This window comes from Miniopterus schreibersii (genome assembly GCF_964146895.1).
Source record: "Miniopterus schreibersii genome assembly, chromosome: 6".
Taxonomy (NCBI): Eukaryota; Metazoa; Chordata; class Mammalia; order Chiroptera; family Miniopteridae; genus Miniopterus; species Miniopterus schreibersii.
The window spans coordinates 23,263,229-23,281,254 of record NC_138107.1 but is presented as its reverse complement, the minus strand read 5'-3'; positions in this window follow the sequence as shown (position 1 = coordinate 23,281,254).

The following is an 18,026-nucleotide window of genomic DNA, read 5'->3' as shown; positions in this document are numbered from 1 at the left end:
TTTTGATTTAAAAAAAGGTAAAGAGAGGACTGTGACATGTGTGACCTTAGATGAATCAGGTAACTTCCTTGAATTTGTGGGATATTCTTTTAAATCTCTAAAACACAAAGTTTTAGGTACTATGTTTTCAACTCTGGCTGTACATTAGAATTACCCAAAAAGCTTTAAAATTTTTTCCTTTCTTAAGGTCCACCAGAGGTTCTGGCTTAATTGGTTTGCCTTTCAGGCAGAGAAAATATATCTACAAAGGCCCTGAGCAAGAGAACACAGATCAATGGAAGTGAAAGTAATTCTACATTTATTTTTAGGTCTTAGTAATTCTATACTTATTTATAGAAAGCTGGTTGTAGAGGTAGGAGAGGTGGCAGAGGACAAGGGTAGAGCTGTTGTGAGCAGGAAAAGGGATGGAGAGGGAAGGAGGTTAGTTATATCAAAGAATCTTGCAGGATTTTAAGGAGGAAGCAGAACCAAGAGCTGAGATAAGAATAGATGAAACCAATCATGACTGTGTGGATGAAAAAGGGGCTCGAATTAATCTGACAATCTCAGTAACCCAAGGTAACCTCACAAGATGAGCTGATCCTAAATTCCTAACTGGGCATGGCGTGGTGGGAGTCACACCCCAGGCCTATACAAGGTTTATCTTTGCCTTACCTTTGTCCATTGTTCTTATACATCTAGGTTAACATACCTTTGAAATGCTAGAAGTCCAGACCCCTCAGAGGCATACTCACCCTTAAGGGAGCATATCATCTTGTTAACTCCCACTTTCATGTAATATTTCTTACTTTCCCTCTCAATTCCAAATGTGTACGAGAAACTACAGAATTGTCATTCTCCGGAGCATTTGAGGTCTTGCTCCCCAGCATGTTGTTCATTTGGCTCAAATAAACTCTAATGAAACTTCTTTCCAGGTTTGGACATTAGGACAACCACTGGAAGTGAAGAAGCTAATTAAATGCCATTGCAGTAGCATTGAGGACGAGGGTGAAGATAAATCGCAGAAGGGACAGGACAAAAAGACCATCAACTTATTCTACTAAAATCATGGATAATTTCCAGATGTGCCCACGGCATCCTCAGTGACTCCAGGAATGTGAGGCTAACTGTGACAGTGTGAGATAAAGTATGAGCCAAAATTTGTACTTGGTTGTTACACACAGAATGTACTTGTAAAATCTAAAGGGTTCAGTTGAGCAAAAATAGATTCTGATGCTGCAGTGCCAAACCAGAAGGATAAGGAGGGCTTCACCAGCAGAAGCTGGATAAATAGTTTTATACAGAAGAGATGGAAACAAAGCAACGAGATATTTGATTGGCCGTAGCTTAAGAAGTTGCCTAGTTGGCTATTTGTCATTAGGTTTTTATTTCTTAATTTTGAGGCATTTCAGTCTTAGGTTTTGGTTTACTTAGCCTATATAGGCTACTAAAGCATTGAAACCACCCCAGTCGCATGGAACAATTTGTTAAATTAATTTAACATTGGTTACCCCACAAGGCTCCTAGCGAAATTTCCTTCTCTGTGCTATAATAAACAAATATTTCCAGATCCAGACATTAAGGAATATATGTAATAACTAGTTCTAAATGACAAGTGAAGAAGTGATAGAATCTAAGAAAATCTCAGTGTTAAATGTAATTTCAGAAATACTGTCAGAAATGTATTTCCTTTTCTCAAGACTTATTAACCTCTTGTATTAGAAAGAATTCATTAGACAAACTGAGTCTTGGAGGGTTGCTCAGTATTTTGGTGGGGGGGGGGGAAGGATTGTTTGGTCCTTTACAACTGAGGGGCAAAAGGGAAAGGGAGAAGATTGCTTGGTAGGAAGTGACTCAGACTTCAAATATTCAGAAGGAAACCAGTGAGCACACAGAATGGTAGTGATTGGGGCTGGAGTGGCATTTCCATGGGGAATCTATTTTTTATCTTAGGAGTGGACTCCATTGTTTCAAAAGGGGAACCTCCTTATGCCCACATAAGTGAAAAGATCAAAATGTAAATAATATTCCCCCATGTTTTGCTCCTATAATTATGAGTCCAGGGAAACAAAGGGTCTAGCTTTAAAAAAAAGCAGAGTGTAATGTTAGAGAATTGCTTTTATAACAGATCTTGTGAGTTAACTTACTATTTTTAGATGCAAAATGTTAATGCTGATTAGCATTTTGTTTATGTAAATGAGTAATGCAGAAAAAGAGTCTGTGGTTAAAGATGATATTTGCTGAGGACAAAAGGAAAGAATGTTAAGAACCATGTAGAGATTTTTCTGATAAAATTTCAGAACATCTAAGATTCTTTATTTCTAACGTACCTGCCCAAGGATCCGTTTGACAATAATGTGTTTAAGTCCACTTAAGAAAACTTACTTTTCTTTAGTAGCTTCTATAAATTTAAGTGTTAGCGGTTATTCTGGCTTGCGCTTAACTAACAAACACTTCTCAGCTTGTCAAGAAATCAGAAGTGGGAAAGATCTTTTTAAACCTTCATAGGAGTATGTGGCACCCAGGTAGGAAAAATGGGGAACAAAGAAAGTTGCCCCTGATTAGTTTCTTGCCACACTATACCATGATTTTGTTTAAGGCAAGCTAGTTAATATTTTAAAGACATTAACTCACATAAGAAATGATTACTGTCTCCAATAATACCCAGAGGATAAAAGATGAATACTGTTATCTGTCCCCATGAAATGTTAATGGCCCCAGGCAGGTTTTAGAGTCCTAGGAACCAAAAAGAGAAGTAACAGGGACCTGCTAAGTAATATTATTTTTATTTTATAAATGAAAGCACTGAACTTCATATGTCTAGACAGTAATGAATCCAAGACTGCTAGGCTCCAGATTCATGTTTTCAGTGTTAATATAAACTAAATTGTGCTCTTCATGTTGCAAAACAATGTTTAATTGGCCAGTGGAAGCCATCTAATATTTCTACGTCTGTGTTCATCAGGCAGAAATTTTCGCTGCCTTACAATTTACCTAGTTCAGTAGGAAGACGTCGCGCTATGTTTTTTCTGTCCTTTGGGATGTCATTTGCAGGTTTCATTCAAAGTGAATATCCCAGGTCAATTTTGAGACCTCTGCTAAGTGTTCTGCTAACATCACCCATGATGACATTTTTGTTTTGAACCCTGTTTTACAATTGTTGTTTTATCACTCTCCCTTATGAGTTTTAAGCTTGTTGAAGGCAAGCTTCATGCAGAGTTTGAAAATACGTTTTCAAGTATAGCTCTTGCCAAGCCTTGATTTGAAATTCTTTTTGAACTGTATTTAGTAGTATAATGAAGGAGGGTAATGGTGGTGCCCATAAGCCTGGGATTTTGGCAAGTGGGGTAAAATTGTTAGAGCACCTGGAACACAGAAAGTACTCAATGACCATTAGCTATCATTTCACAACTTTCTCACGATTGGCTTTTCTCTGAAACTTCATCAATGATGAGAAGGAAAACAGAGGGAAACCAGCAAGGTCTTTACCAGCACAGGTTTGGGACAGAACTGCCAAGATTTCCTAGCTGTGTGGCCTTGAACTTGGTCGTGATAAGCACCAGTGTTCTCATCTCTGAAAAGAGAATGGCAATAATACCTCAGAGGATTGTTTTTAAATGTGGTAATTAATTTTAAAATACCTAACAAGTGCCCATCACATAGTAGGCCCCCCCTTAGAGGTGAGCTGTTATGATTACCAGGGGAGCTGGAGGTTTCAGTCTAGCCACTGTCTTGTCATTTGTGCCTAATTACTAAAGTATTGGGACGAGTTTGACTCAGACAATGATCAGATCTCATCTCAGACTTTGATCCTAACTCTTCTCTAGTCTGCCTCTTTCTCTAATGAAACCTCTATGAGAATATCCTACTATTACGTATCTGGGTGAATAAAGCAGAATTTGGTGTGCTCACCCTTGCTACCCGAGTGCCACCATCACAGTGTCAGCATCCCTGTCACCCCAGAGCAGCTGGGGAACTGCCCCCCTCCTGCGCTAAGTGGCCAGGCTGCCGGCCGCCTGGGCCGTGGGCGCGGAGGGCGCGGTGGGCTGTGGGCAGCGAGTGTGGCGCGGTGTCCCTGCTCCCTGATCCGTGTGCTGTGGCAATAAATAAACCCACTTGACTTTTGGGGGATCAGGCCTCATTGTTGCTGAGAATTGCAACTTATTGTGAATTTTTAGTACTTTTGGGGGTATATTTATTAAAAAGCTCCTCGGAGTTAAGTGAGAGTATTTTCTGTGATTCTTGCAAAATTGATTTTTATGATTTGAATTAAACTTCCTCTATCTATATAACAAATGGTGTATTCAAACACATTTTTTTCCATTTTAAAATCTGTGAAAAACAAAAAGCACTGTGATGTCTTTGTTAACATCCTCAAATCACGTATTATTTTATATTAAATAGGAAAATATGGCTTTGAATAATTCGGAGCATTCAAGCTAATTTAATTTAATGCCTTGAAAACATTGAGCATTAGATCAAATATTAGTCAGTTTGGGGAAAATTGGGGGAGCAAGGAATAGAAAAAATATATATGTTTCTATGGGAAATCATAATTCACAATTTTATTTTTCTGATATTCTCCTAATTTAATATTGGTGACTTCTAAAGACATGACCACATTATCTAATTGTTAGTGGAATAATGTGGTTTTCTGGTGCCAAATTCTGCATTCCACAAGACTAACTGCTGATGAAATTAGAAGAGCTTGTTGAATATTAGAGATTCTGGTCCTTTTGGCATGGAAATTAAAGAAAAGTATTCAACCACATGACTTTTTATGCCTAGTATTATCTAATTTCCACACTGGAAATTGGCAAGGAAACATTCTTTCCCAAATATGTATTTACATGAAAATCTGTCTAAATGCCTATGAAATGAAATTTGTACATAATATTACGCAGGGGAAAGAAAATTCTGAGGGCAAAAATAATTGCAATGGTTTTGTACTTCTGATTACATAAAAGATACTTTAAATGAAAATATAAAAATGTAATAAATCAGATAACTATTTCTGCTCTCTCCTTATTTCACAATTTAAAAATAACCTGATATTAGTCTGCATTATATATATTTTTCTATCTCCTAGCTTTCTCTTATCCCTCCTTTCTTTTTTGTTTCCAATATAAACTAAAACTTGATTTTGTTTACTGTATATATTCAATAAATATAATTGGCTACCTTAAAAAAGCCCAACTGTGCTGAAGCACAATTTACATACAATAAAATGCATTCATTTTTAAGTGTATAATTCGATGGATTTTGACAAATATATTCGCCCATGAAACAACCACCACAATTAAGATATAGACTATTTCCATGACCTCCCAAAAGTTTTCTTGTGTCTTTCCTCAGATAATTTATCCTTCCAGCTCCAGGTAACCCCTGATCTGCTTTCGGTTGCTATAGATTAGAATTTTCTGGAGTCCCAAATGAATGGAATCACACTTTATGTAATCTTTTGTTTCTGGCTTCTTTCATTCAGGGTAATGCTTTTGATATTCATCCGTGATGTTGTGTTTGCCAATGATTTATTACTTTTTTGTTGTTGAGTAGTATACCTTTGTATGACTACTTTTCAACTTGACTATTCGTTTACCTGTTTAAGGAAAGTTGGGTTGTTTCAAGAGTGGAAATATTCTGAATAACACTTCTGTGAACACTCACGTACAAGTCCATGTGGAGATGTTCTCATTTCTCTTGGGTTTCAGGAGTGGACTCACTGGATTGTACTATAAGTTTATTCGTAACTTTGTAAGCAACAGTATTTTCTAGATACCAGTCCTTTGCTATATATTGAAATATTTACTTCAAGTCTGTGGCTTGCATTTATATTTTCTTGTAGTCCTTTAAAGTGAAGTTTGAAATTTTTATGAAGTACAATTTTTATCTATTTTTATAGTGTGTATATTTTGTGTTCCATCTAAGAAATCTTTGTCCTGAGATCATGAAGATTTTTTTCCCTTTGTTCCCTGCTAGAGTAGCACTGTCTAATAAAAATTTCTGCAGTGATGAAAAACTTCTATATCTGCACTGTAGCCACTACCTACACATGGCTACTGAGCATTTTAAATGTGCCTAGTGTGGCTGAGGAACTAAATTTTAAATTTAATTTGAATTCAAATTTAAATAGCCATATGTAGCTAATAGTGACTGTATTGGATAACATAGGTCTAGAAGTATTTATAATTCTAGCCTTTGTGTTTAGACAGGTCTGTGATCAAATTATTTTTAAATTTTATTTTTCAATTTCAGTTTACAATAAATAATATTTTGTATTAGTTTTAGGTATACAGATAGTGGTTAGACAATCATATACCTTACAAAGTGTTCCCTCAATATTTCCAGTGACCAATTTTGAGTTAAGTTTTGTGTAAAATGTGAGTGAGGATTAAGGTACATTTTTCCTCAAAAGGGCTATAAAACACTGTTGAAAAAACTGTCATTTCCCCATTGAATCACTTTTGTCAAAAAAAAAATTGATCATAAATGTACAGTTTTTGTTCCATTAATGTATATGTTTATTATTATGCCAATACCACACTACCTTGATTACTTTAGCTTTAGAGTGAGACTTCCAACTTTTTCTTTTCCAAAGTTGTTTTGGCTATTTTCATTCCTTTGCATTCTTATAAAATTTTAGAAACAACTTGTCAATTTCTACAAAAAAGCCTGCTTGAATTTTTATTGGGATTGTAATGAATTTATTGACTACTTTGGGGAAAATTGACATTTAAAAAATATTTAATCTTTTCATCCCTGAGCATGGCATATCTTTCCTTTATTTATTTCTTTTGTTTCTTCCAGAAATGTTTTGTAGTTTTCACAGGTCATATACACACTATTTAGCAAAATTTATTCTTATATAATGTTTTTGAATAATTCTTGTAAATGGAATGTTTTAAACTTTAATTTTCATTTGTTCCTTGCTAATATAGTTTATAGAAATACTGTTGATTTTTTTTCAATTTTTTATTTTTTGTATGCTGACTTTTTATTCTGGGACCTTGCTAAATGTACTTATTATTAGTTCAAGTAGATTTTTTTGCTTATTTGTTAGAGTTTCAAAGAACCAGATATAGGTTACATAAATTTTCTTTTTCTTGTTTCATTTTCTATTCCACTCTGTGCCTATTTCCAGCAAAGCTCATCTCGTATAAGAAGAGATGGTTTCAAGCTGAATGAAAGCAAATACATAGCAGATTATAAACCTACAAAAGATATTTCCCCAACTTGATGGTGCAAAATTAAAACAAAATTTTAAAAGAAGGTTGAATTGTAAAGGGACACTGGAATGGTCAGATGCAGTCATCTCCCTCCACAGCTTCTTTCGGGCCCACTTCTGAGAGAACTGTAGAACAGCCAGCTGTTTTCCTACAGCTATTTTGAGAAAAATAGAGGAGAGAGAAAGAAGAGAAAAGATTAATTGTGATGAAAAAAGTGGAGAGAGTAGCATTTATATGGAAGTACTTTCAAAAGTCAAGTGAAGCACCATCCTACTTGAGACTTCTGTAAAGGGCACAGGGGTTGGCTGAACTTTGCAATGAGGACTTTGGGTGTCTCTAAAATTACTGTAAGCGTCACAACACTGTATTTCAATCAGTGTGTGGAGAGAGTGGTGAAATACACTTGGATGTGGCTGTGACTGGAAAGAATGACTTTAGTCCGTTGTGGAAGGCCACGGCTCCCTCAGTGTTTATAGCCACCATACTCATTGTGTGCTGAAACCTCAGGCTTATGAGCCTTAGAATACAATTGCTTTATTTTAAATTCAAAATAAAATGTGTATGACTATAATTTCTGGAAAGGAAATGAAAGGAGTTAGTTATAAAACACATTTCTTGACAGTAGCCTGTCAAAAGGACAGTTTGTTTGGTAAGAAAATGTCCTTAGGATCTTTAGAGAAGTCTCACTTTATGAAGAAAACACAACCCTATGAACTAAATAGGACAAGTATTGTTTTTTTTAAATTTCATTTTAGAGAAGGGTGCTGAGGCAAAGAATTGCTGAATTTCCTAATATCAAGTATCTAGTTAAAAATAGAGAATGTGTCAGAAATTTTAGCTCTTAACTCCCAGTGGAATATATTTTCTTTTCAACTCTTCTGCCTCACTATTCCCATGTCAAAATACCCTTAAAAATATCCTGCTAAAATTTATGTGGACATTGGAGTGTAAGGTAATATCAATAAACATTTTAATAGCCTTTGAATAGCTAGCTGTAGCATATATTGTAGACACTGGATTTGAGCAATAAGAATTTAATACATTTCTTTTAATGAACTGGTCTGCAGATTGATTTCTTGAAATATCATGTTTCTTAATTGTGAATATTGTTATATGATTCTTAATACAAGGGTTAGAACAAATCTGATTATTTTTTAATTGACATATTTTTGACAGTGTAGTCCATTTGTATAAACTTTGAACTCTACTCTGGGGATTACAAATTTATTTTTTTCTTGGATTTTTAAAATATAAGAACCTTGGCACATCTGTAGCTCTGCATCTCAATGAATAGTCTGAATTATTGTGATATTGAAAGAAGATTATATTTGGAACTAATTTTACTTTGGCTTCTGCTTTTACAGAACATGCATTCACAGTTCCTCTGAAATGCATGGAATTCCTAAAGGTTTTTAAAGAAAATTAAAAAATACTGTGAATAGAGCTTGAAGGCTAGAATAAAAGGTAGAAAAGTAATTATCTATTACTTCTTGAACCTTGTTTAGACCTTTTTACAAACACATCATTTGAAATAAGATATCTTTGATACAACTGGGAAATGTAAATACTGATTATGAACAGCACAATTAGTTCTGTAAATACTGTTAATTAGATTTGATGATGGAATGGTGTCTGTATTTAAAAAAATGTACTTTTTAAAAGATGCAGACCAAAGTATTTATGGATAAAATAAAAAAGAATTGCAACAATATTCATAAAGTATTAATGTTAAATAATAGATATGTGAGGAAAAGTCTTTGTACTATTCTTTCTAATTTTGTGTTTAAAAATTTCCATAATACAAAGATTGTTTTTTAAAAAAAATCTCTAAATGGAGGTGATGTAAAAGGTTTTCCAAGACCAAATAAGGAGATTAGGGGAGGCCTCGCTAAAAATGTGCGATTAGAGTAAAAATTTGAAGGAGAGAGCTATGCGGATCTCTGGGGATTCCTGGGTCTTTTGCCCATTTTTCTATTGGGTTGCCTACCTTTTTCTTATTGGCTCGAAGGGATTTTCTATATTTTTTGGTTATGAACTCTTTGTTGGATATGGCCCTACATGCATTCTCTCTTCTCCCCACCCATCCCTTTTAACTTTGTGACCCTACCTACTACTGTTTTACCCATTGCTTATTCCTTTCCAGCTATTGGACTTCATGTTCCTTAAATATGACAGGCTCAGTCTCACCTCAGGGCTCTAAACTAGCTCCTACTTCTGCCTAGTATGTTTTCCCCAGAGATCCACAGAGACTTTCCTTGACTCCAAGCCTAGCACCAAGTCCAACATGCTACAGTGCTTCTCAGGCAACCATGTCCGCTGGGGAGGACACCCACATTGAAAGCTACTGTTTGTTTGTTTTCCTTTTGTTTTTCCAAATTCCTGGCTGCTACTGGTTTTTGAAGCATGTTGCCAAGAGTAACACCACCAAGAGTAACTTCACCAAGCAAACACTGACTGGGAAACAGGTAGCTGTGAAGATCATTGACAAGACTCAACAGAACTTGGTCTCTGGAAACTATCTCATGAGGTAAGAATCATGAAGGCTTTGACTCACCCCAACATAATGCAATTACTTGAAGTGAAAGAGACTGGGGAAACACTTTACCTTGCCATGGGGTGTGCTAAGGGAGAAGAGGGGAAGCTTATTTTGCCCTGAGGAGGGAAGTCTCTGGGCTCAATGTTCTCAGCAGGGAGTTGCTAAAGTACCTCCTGTGCTCCAGGGACTTGTGCTGGATAAAAAGCCCCAGACAGAGACTGAAAAGGCACAATTGCAGTTGGCATCATCAGGGCAACATCTGGTCATGAAATTTAGAGATGCTCATTCTCATGTGTGAAATTTAGTTGCAAAAATCTTCAGGCTTAACATTATTTATAAATCGAGTGGCCTCCCATTTTCATTATTCTTCTCAATGGGAGAGTCTAAAGACATCCAAAAGAGTTTTCTGCTCAAAGCACTTGTTGGAAAAGACATAATTTTGTTTTGGCTTTCCTAGTAATTAAGACTATATCGTATTACATGTATATGCTCCTTCTGCCTTAGGCTCAAAAATTGCCACACTGTCACTAATGCATGAAAGAATGCAAAGAAAAGAACAAGGGATCAGGACACTTGAGCTCTTGTCTTAGTTTTCCAATTTTGTGACTATAAACAAATCAATGAGTTGTGAAGATTAAATTAAAATAAACGAAACTCTACATCAAGAGCTTAGTACTGTAACTAAGTAGTTGCTCGGTAAATGCAGTCTTAGTGTTGACTATATTCCAAGCTATTCTTGCAGCTCTGCATGGCCATGTGACTAAGTTCTGCCCAAAGGGATGTGGTCAGAAGTGCTGTGGGCTATTCACAAGTTATGCTCATAAAGGGAGAGAACTTGCTCTCTTGTCTCCTTCCTCTATCTTGCTTCTTAGAATGTGGACATGGCAGCAAGTCCTCTTAGACCATGCAGATAAGCACAATATGCTAGTGATGATTAGACCAGCAAGATGACTTGGTGAAACAGATTCTTCATACTAACCCTGGATCATTCATGACCAGACTGTTATAAGACAGAAATAAATTTCCAGCTTAGTTTAGAAATTTATTACATACTACAGATGTATATTCTATGTAACAAATATCAAATTAACTACCAGAATATTTGGTTTATCAATATACAAATAATACTAATTCTTTTATGTGAACCATACTACTTTTTTAAATGAAGTACAATAACAGTTTGTACTGTTATACAAGTCTTTTTATTTAGTTTGCATATGACACGAAATACATTTTCTATGTCCACTGTCATATCTAAAGTTTGTTATTCATATATTATCAAACCACACACACACACATATACACACACATCATATAATATTACACATATACCCATCAAAATGTAAAATAGCTATATATAGTCTTGTTTCTCTATTTGATATAATACAACTCCATTTAAGATAAAGGGTGCAATTAACTTAAATTATTACAAATTATAAACATTATTTGAGTATTACTTTATTATAGGAATTTATGTTCAAAAAATTCATTAGAATTAGATATTTGTTTGAGCCAAGTTTATATTATGCCACTTTCCAATAGTGTAACTCCTTTTTTGACCACATAAAATAGGCTTGGCATCTTACCAATTTCCCAGCCCATAGTACACAAACCTGGAACTTCTTGAATGAAAAAAAGATGAAATATCCTTGAGGAAATACACTGTACTACCATCACAGAGGAAGGCAGAGAGGGATGCATCAGAAGGGGAAATCAGATTCACAGCACTAGAAGGAGCTGATCATGAGCCAGAGAATGCAGGTGGCCTCAGGAAGCTGAGGATGACCATGGATGAAAGCCAGCAAGGAAATGGGGACCTCAATCCAACAAATATATGGAATGAAATCCTGCCAACAACTAGATTGAACCTCAAAGCAACATTTTGATTTGGGCCTGGTGTGATCCATCAGAATTCTAACTGAATAAACTGTGAGAGAAATGGGTATTGTGTTAGGGTAATTTGTTATACCAGTACCAATACTCAGAACATCTTGTGGTTCACCGGTCATTGTGGGCTTAAGGGGAGTTGAGGTTCAGTGATAAATTAGAATTTTGGCTCAAGACCATGTCACAGTGGGCCTATCAGATGTGAAAACACAGCCTTCTATTATTCATCCTATTTCCTAAGTATATTATTGGATTAGAGATACTATCAAATTTCCAAAATGACATGAAGACCGTCATGGAAGAGTCAAATGGTAGATACCGGCATGCTAAACTAGTTCCCTACCAAATACAAACTGAAGAAATACTGCATTCATAGGAAATCATAGAGGTTAGGTCCACTATCAAAACCTCAAAACATGCAGATGCGGTTATCCTAACTGCAGGCTCATTTACTCACCTGGAGTACTTGGGCTTGGAGAGTAAGGGTTATGAATATAAGTTTACTCAAATGGGGACTCTATTGAAGATGTAGTTTTTTTACCAGAGCCTCTGGTACTTGATAGGAACCTATTGACCTGGAAAGCACATCACTCTCCCCCCATGTCAATAATTGGATCCGAAATAGAACTTTCCTCCCAGAGAGGCAGCAGCGGTGCACCTTCAGGGTCAATAAGAATATACCTGCTGGCGTGAGTCCCAGATATCACTGTTGTTATCATCCAGTTTCTTGGCTCGAATTTCAGGAGAACACTTAAACTAGAAAGGCCAAGGGTGACACATGAACCCTTGATAATGAGCCCTCTGCTGGAACTATAGTCCATCATCATGTTTTACATTGTATAGCATCTGGGTTGACAATGTCTACCTGGCTCACGTGAATTCGTGTCTGGAACATATCCAGATTAGTTTGTGTAAAAACCTTTTCTAGGTCTAAATATATGACATTAGGCTAGAAGGGTAGCATTTGAGCTTCCAGAAAGTTTGATGTAGCTTTCAATCAGGTTTTCCACCTGCAATTATTCCCTTATTTTTAGAAGAACCTGAAAGCTCATACCAAAATCTGTTAAAGGATAATGTTGCTAAGCTCTGCAATATTCCGACTGCAGTATTCTGACTGCACGAACTTCTTCCTATAGTGAGATAAGGTAAACCTTACATAAGTAAATGTTATTTTATTTTTCTATGTCATGACTATATCTGCTCTTATCATCAGTCTGAAATAACTATTATTAATATTTGCTGGTGTGGTGGTTTTAGATCTCAGCTTGGATGCCCTTTCATAAAAGCTGACCAACCTACTGCCACTGGTAAGTGTCTAGGTTTCCAAGCAGCACTCAACCCTGAGATCACTGCCCCTTCTTCCCTGCCCCCCACTTCTACCCTGTCCTGCCAAAATGCGGTTGCTTGCATACTGTGGAGAGCTGGCAGCCAGCTGATGGCAGGTTGAGTATAATGGACGCCTCCTATCGTGGACCGGGAAGCACTTTGTGGGTCCTTATGGAGATATACACTTGGATTTTGATATACCTTTCCTGACCACCATACTGTTGAAAGTGTTCTCCCATCAGATCCATCCATGCAGGCCTTGGATTCAGAAGTGAGCGATATAAGGTGGAGGCTACATTTGGAGGAAGTGATTTGGTGGTGGGTGCCACGGTGCACTTCCCAGATTCCCCCTCAAGACTAAGGCACTCGTTTTGAATTTGCTCGTATTGGTGCTGATAGCTCTAGAGCCGTCAAAGGAAACCTTCTCCTTAGAGACAGCTTGTATCCAATGACTGCTCAATTCTAAGGGCCCAACCTTTTGGTCTAAATCTGGGACAACTCTAAATGTCTGGATCTCTCTAAGGGATTGACTGAGGCTTCTGCTACAATTTCATTCCAGTTCAGTTTCTCCCTCTACCCAATGTTACTTCCTTCACTCTCCTCTAGGTGTTGTTCCTGAGACTATTTCCCAAGAAACATCATGCACAGAAATCTCTGCCTCAGAGAGTCTTTCCCCAATAACCTGACCTAAGGCATCTGGTTAGTACAGTGTTTGGGGGGAGGCAGTGTTGGAATTTCTAGCATCTAGTCCCAGGTACTTGGGATTTTAATATTCATCTTTATTAGTTTTATTCTGAATGTGTACATGAGGTGTTCTGGATCAGAGACAGATTTTGTATTTATTACCTTACAATTAATATGTGTGTAATTTCCCCTCACCTCAGTCCTTACCCCTGAGGTGATGTGATGAAAGCCAGATGGAAGAATCTCCTACATAAGTAGCTGGACACTCCATTGATGAGGAAAAGAGAAAACTGGATTCTCTCCTTATATACAGAAGAAAGAAAGGAGAAAAGGACCTCTGCCCCGTGGAGAAGGGTCAGAAAGGGTCCTGCATTCTCATTAATGTTTTGGAACAGCATACATCTCTCCAGGGGCCACAGCCTCATGGATCTCTCTGGCTTTTTATGACCTACAGATGTCTCCAAGGTCATGGGGCTTCATTTTCTCTTTAAATATAAACATTCTTTCAGAGTTTGGTGAATCACTCTGGAATCCTCTCACCATCTTATCCCGGAAGGCCAAGTTTTCAGCAAAATTTATTCCGAAAGCCCAAATGATGCAGAAACACAAACATATTTTCTCTATATCCCATAGCATCACAGTTACTGCTTAGAAGTGTTGGTATTTTCATTAAAGAAGATTTGTGATGTGGTCAGACTGTGTAGTTTCAGATGCTGCCTCTGAGAATCTTGTAGATTTTAAACAAACCAAAGTAGATTCTTTTGCCTTTGTGACTAAGATTCCCAGCTGATAAAGATGCCATTTATATAGTATCATAAAGCATGCAAATGAAGATATATGTATATATTATTTAAAGAAACATTTAGTAAAACTATAAAAATAGGTCTAGGAATAATACATAACAAATTGAAGATTACCTGATATTTAATTCAGAGGTTGGGGGAAGGAGGAATTTTGACTGGTAAAGAGTATAAAAGGACTATAACCATACTGGTAATGTTTTCTATATTATGAGTAAAGGGTACAGGAATAGTTGCTGTTTTATTATGTACGTGTGCTATATACGTGTGTGTGATATTGCACAATAAATGTAAAAATACCCGCGGAAAATATTTTAGTGCAAAATTGAAGCTGCTAAACAAAGAGCTCCCCCAAATACATGGCTTAAAGAAAAAAATTAATTGATTCGTGTCTCACAGAAGCATCCTTAGAGAAACAAGCCAGGTTGTTGGGGTTTCTCTGCTCCATGCTGTCATTTAGGGACCCAGATCCCTTCCTTCCTTCTTCCTCCACCTTCCCCAAAGGCATTGTCCTCACCTGCATGGTAAAAGCTGGGTCCCAGGTGTGTGGGAAAAGACCCACAAACATCCAAGGTTAAGACAAGACTGGGGACCTACAATCGAGATAACTCTGCGCAGCAAAGCTCTCATTTAGAATCAATGGGCATATATAGAGCTTCCCAGGCAAGAAAAAGCTAAAGGAGTTCACTGATATAGAGAAATTTTGCTGGTTGCTGATGGGATGGGTGAAAATGGTGCAGGGATTAGGAAGTACAAATTGGTAGCTGTAGGATAGTCCTGGGGATGTAAAGTACAGCACAGGGAATGCGTCAATAATCTAATAACTAGGCATGGTGCTGGATGGGGGCGGCATTTATTGGGATGCTCACTTATTAAATTGTGTAATGTCTGGTCACTGGGGCATACACCTGAAATTAATATAATAATGCATGTCAACTGTAATTGAAAATAAAAATGATTTAAAAACACGAGGCCGAGACCAGGTGGCTCACTCTGCAGCAGAGAGATCCGGTCCGATGGCAGACCAGGCTGCAGGAGTGGCTGGGAAGCGTTCTTCCAGCTACAACTTGCTCACTGTGATTTTGATAAAAACTATCAGTCTTTTCCGAAGGGACTTTATGAAAACTGGTACAAAGAATGATTTCATAAGCCATCAATACCTATGTACAATTTTTTTCACTGCTCACAAAGCTACAAATGTTATTAGTTACCATTTCATCTGACTTCAACGGTAAAAATTCTGCATTTTAGAGTCAGAATAACTGTGGCTTTTAGTGGCTTCAAGGATGTTATGTGAGAAACAACTTATTTAAGCCTAAAGAGGAAAGTAATTAAGAGCTTTTATAATCCTTGCAGTTATTTAGCAATGTTTCATACAAGGAAGCTTAGTTGTCTCTACATAAGTCTCTCTCTGCTCTGTTTGGCTTAGTTTTAAAATTCACCTTCGAATTGTCTTCTCATAGCAAAGAATGAAGAGAAGGTAAAACTATTTCCTTTGTATGTGTTAGAACTAGGGAAGATCTTCCCCAAATTAGGAAAAGGTTAACTTGGCAACAGTGTGGTGGTTATTTTCTTCAACTAATTAGCCCTGATTCCAGTCCATGCTTGAATAAAAGCAATGGTTTGCTGAAGCAGAGTTCCAGCTGTTTCACAAATTAGCTTGTGCTTTCAGCACAGATTTTCTCTTTTGATGTTTTGGGCTTTCTCTCTGAATATTAAAACAAATTTTGAATAAAACAGTTTATAGGTAGAAAAATGTTGTTTCCACATACTATTTCAGCTATGAAAGAACCAGGAAAAAGGAGATCAAAATAATAGAGACAACCCCCCCTTCCCAATTCTAGTAAGGTTTCAATAGGTTAGGGCTTAAGTTGGGATTATAATTTCAGGTTTGGGTTAACACAGACCAATAGATATCAAGGATTTAGGTTAGATTTAAAACACTCCATATTAAGAAGTCTTGCCATAATCACTACAACTTTTCTTTTTGTTCATATCTTGATAACATCTTGTTTTTCCTTTTTTAGGTTGTATGTAACATATTGATGGATTTGGTTTTAAAAACCATCTGTTAATAGTGCCTTCCCTGTGTGGTATGTAAGCCTGAATAGTTGAGGGAGCAGGTAGACTTTCTTGGGCAGATCTCTAAACTGTGCCCAGTGTTTCATGTGGTTGATGTCATGAAACTTCCTGTGGCATTATTCTAGATGCTGGTGTGAAATGATGAACAGTCACTTCTTGAAACACTTTGACATTTTGTTTTAGTAACTTCATCTGTGGAGTATAATTGTAATGTTGTCCTGTAAGCACAACTCCTCACAGGCTCCCAAATCAGATTTTATGACAATCCAGAATGATGTCTTTTTCCCTCAGTTGTTCTACAAAAAAGCATCAAGTTATATATCTACAATGTTTTCATGTTATCAGTAATCTTAAGAGTTTATTCCTAAAATGCATGAGTATAATATACATGGATTTAATATAGTTGTATGTAATATAGTCCTACTCTGTTGTTTTACAAATAATAAAGCTAAAAAAAGGCCTTGGGAGGAAATCACTTAGCTAATTAGCTATAGGCAATATTGCTTAGAACAGGGATGCCACATGGCCACCCCTCCCTCCCTCGACCCCCAAACACACTTCTTTTTATACCTATCTATTGTAGAAATTGTTAATTAGTATTTTTCCTGTTGAACCCAACTATGGTTTATAACTCATTCTCAGCAAAGTGTTTGAGGTAGGTCCTGTTATTTGCAGTTGATACTTGAATTGAAGCTATTTCCCAGTCCTTGTCTAACCCATTGTCTCTTGAACTCTAGTCCAGTCTCTTTATATTTACCACAATGTAATTTTCACTACTTTACAAATGATTTAAATATTTTATTTCAGTGCAAACTCTGAATTTTTAAATAAGTCAAACTACTTTTGTTGTATCTTTATAACCAGCTGTTCACACTTTTCCAAAGCATAATTAATTTATTCAGAAAATATTTAATTTTTTCATAACTGTCATAAAGTTCACAATTCTGCCTCACAATTTTTATTCTTTTTTTTGTGCCGGCCGGGCACAATTTTTATTCTTGAATTATATTACACTTGAATTATTTTGCTCTTCTTGCATTGTTTTAACAATGCATACCTTAAATAACTGGACATCCTAAGACATTTACCTACAAGTAAAACTGCACAAACATGAGATATTGATTACTGAAATACATGCACATCTATACACTATAGAAAAATGTTCCTGAACTGGATAAATCTTTAATATCTCCTATTTTCAAAATGATTGCATAGTTTTAGAATATGCTAACAGACACACTAACAAATGACAGTTAAAGTAATGGTTATTTATGCTAACAGACACACTAACAAATGACAGTTAAAGTAATGGTTATTGAACCAAAAAAATGTGACAAACAAAACGAGACCCGCCTAAGACAGGATATTGGGCCAAATTCTACCATAAATCCACACATGAGACTGTCTGAAAGGCATCCTCTCAGCAATAAAAGGCACAGTTTAGATTTTGGTGGTTATGTCTGTGTACAGCCTAAGGGCTGAAAAAAGAAGGACTTGAAACGATTC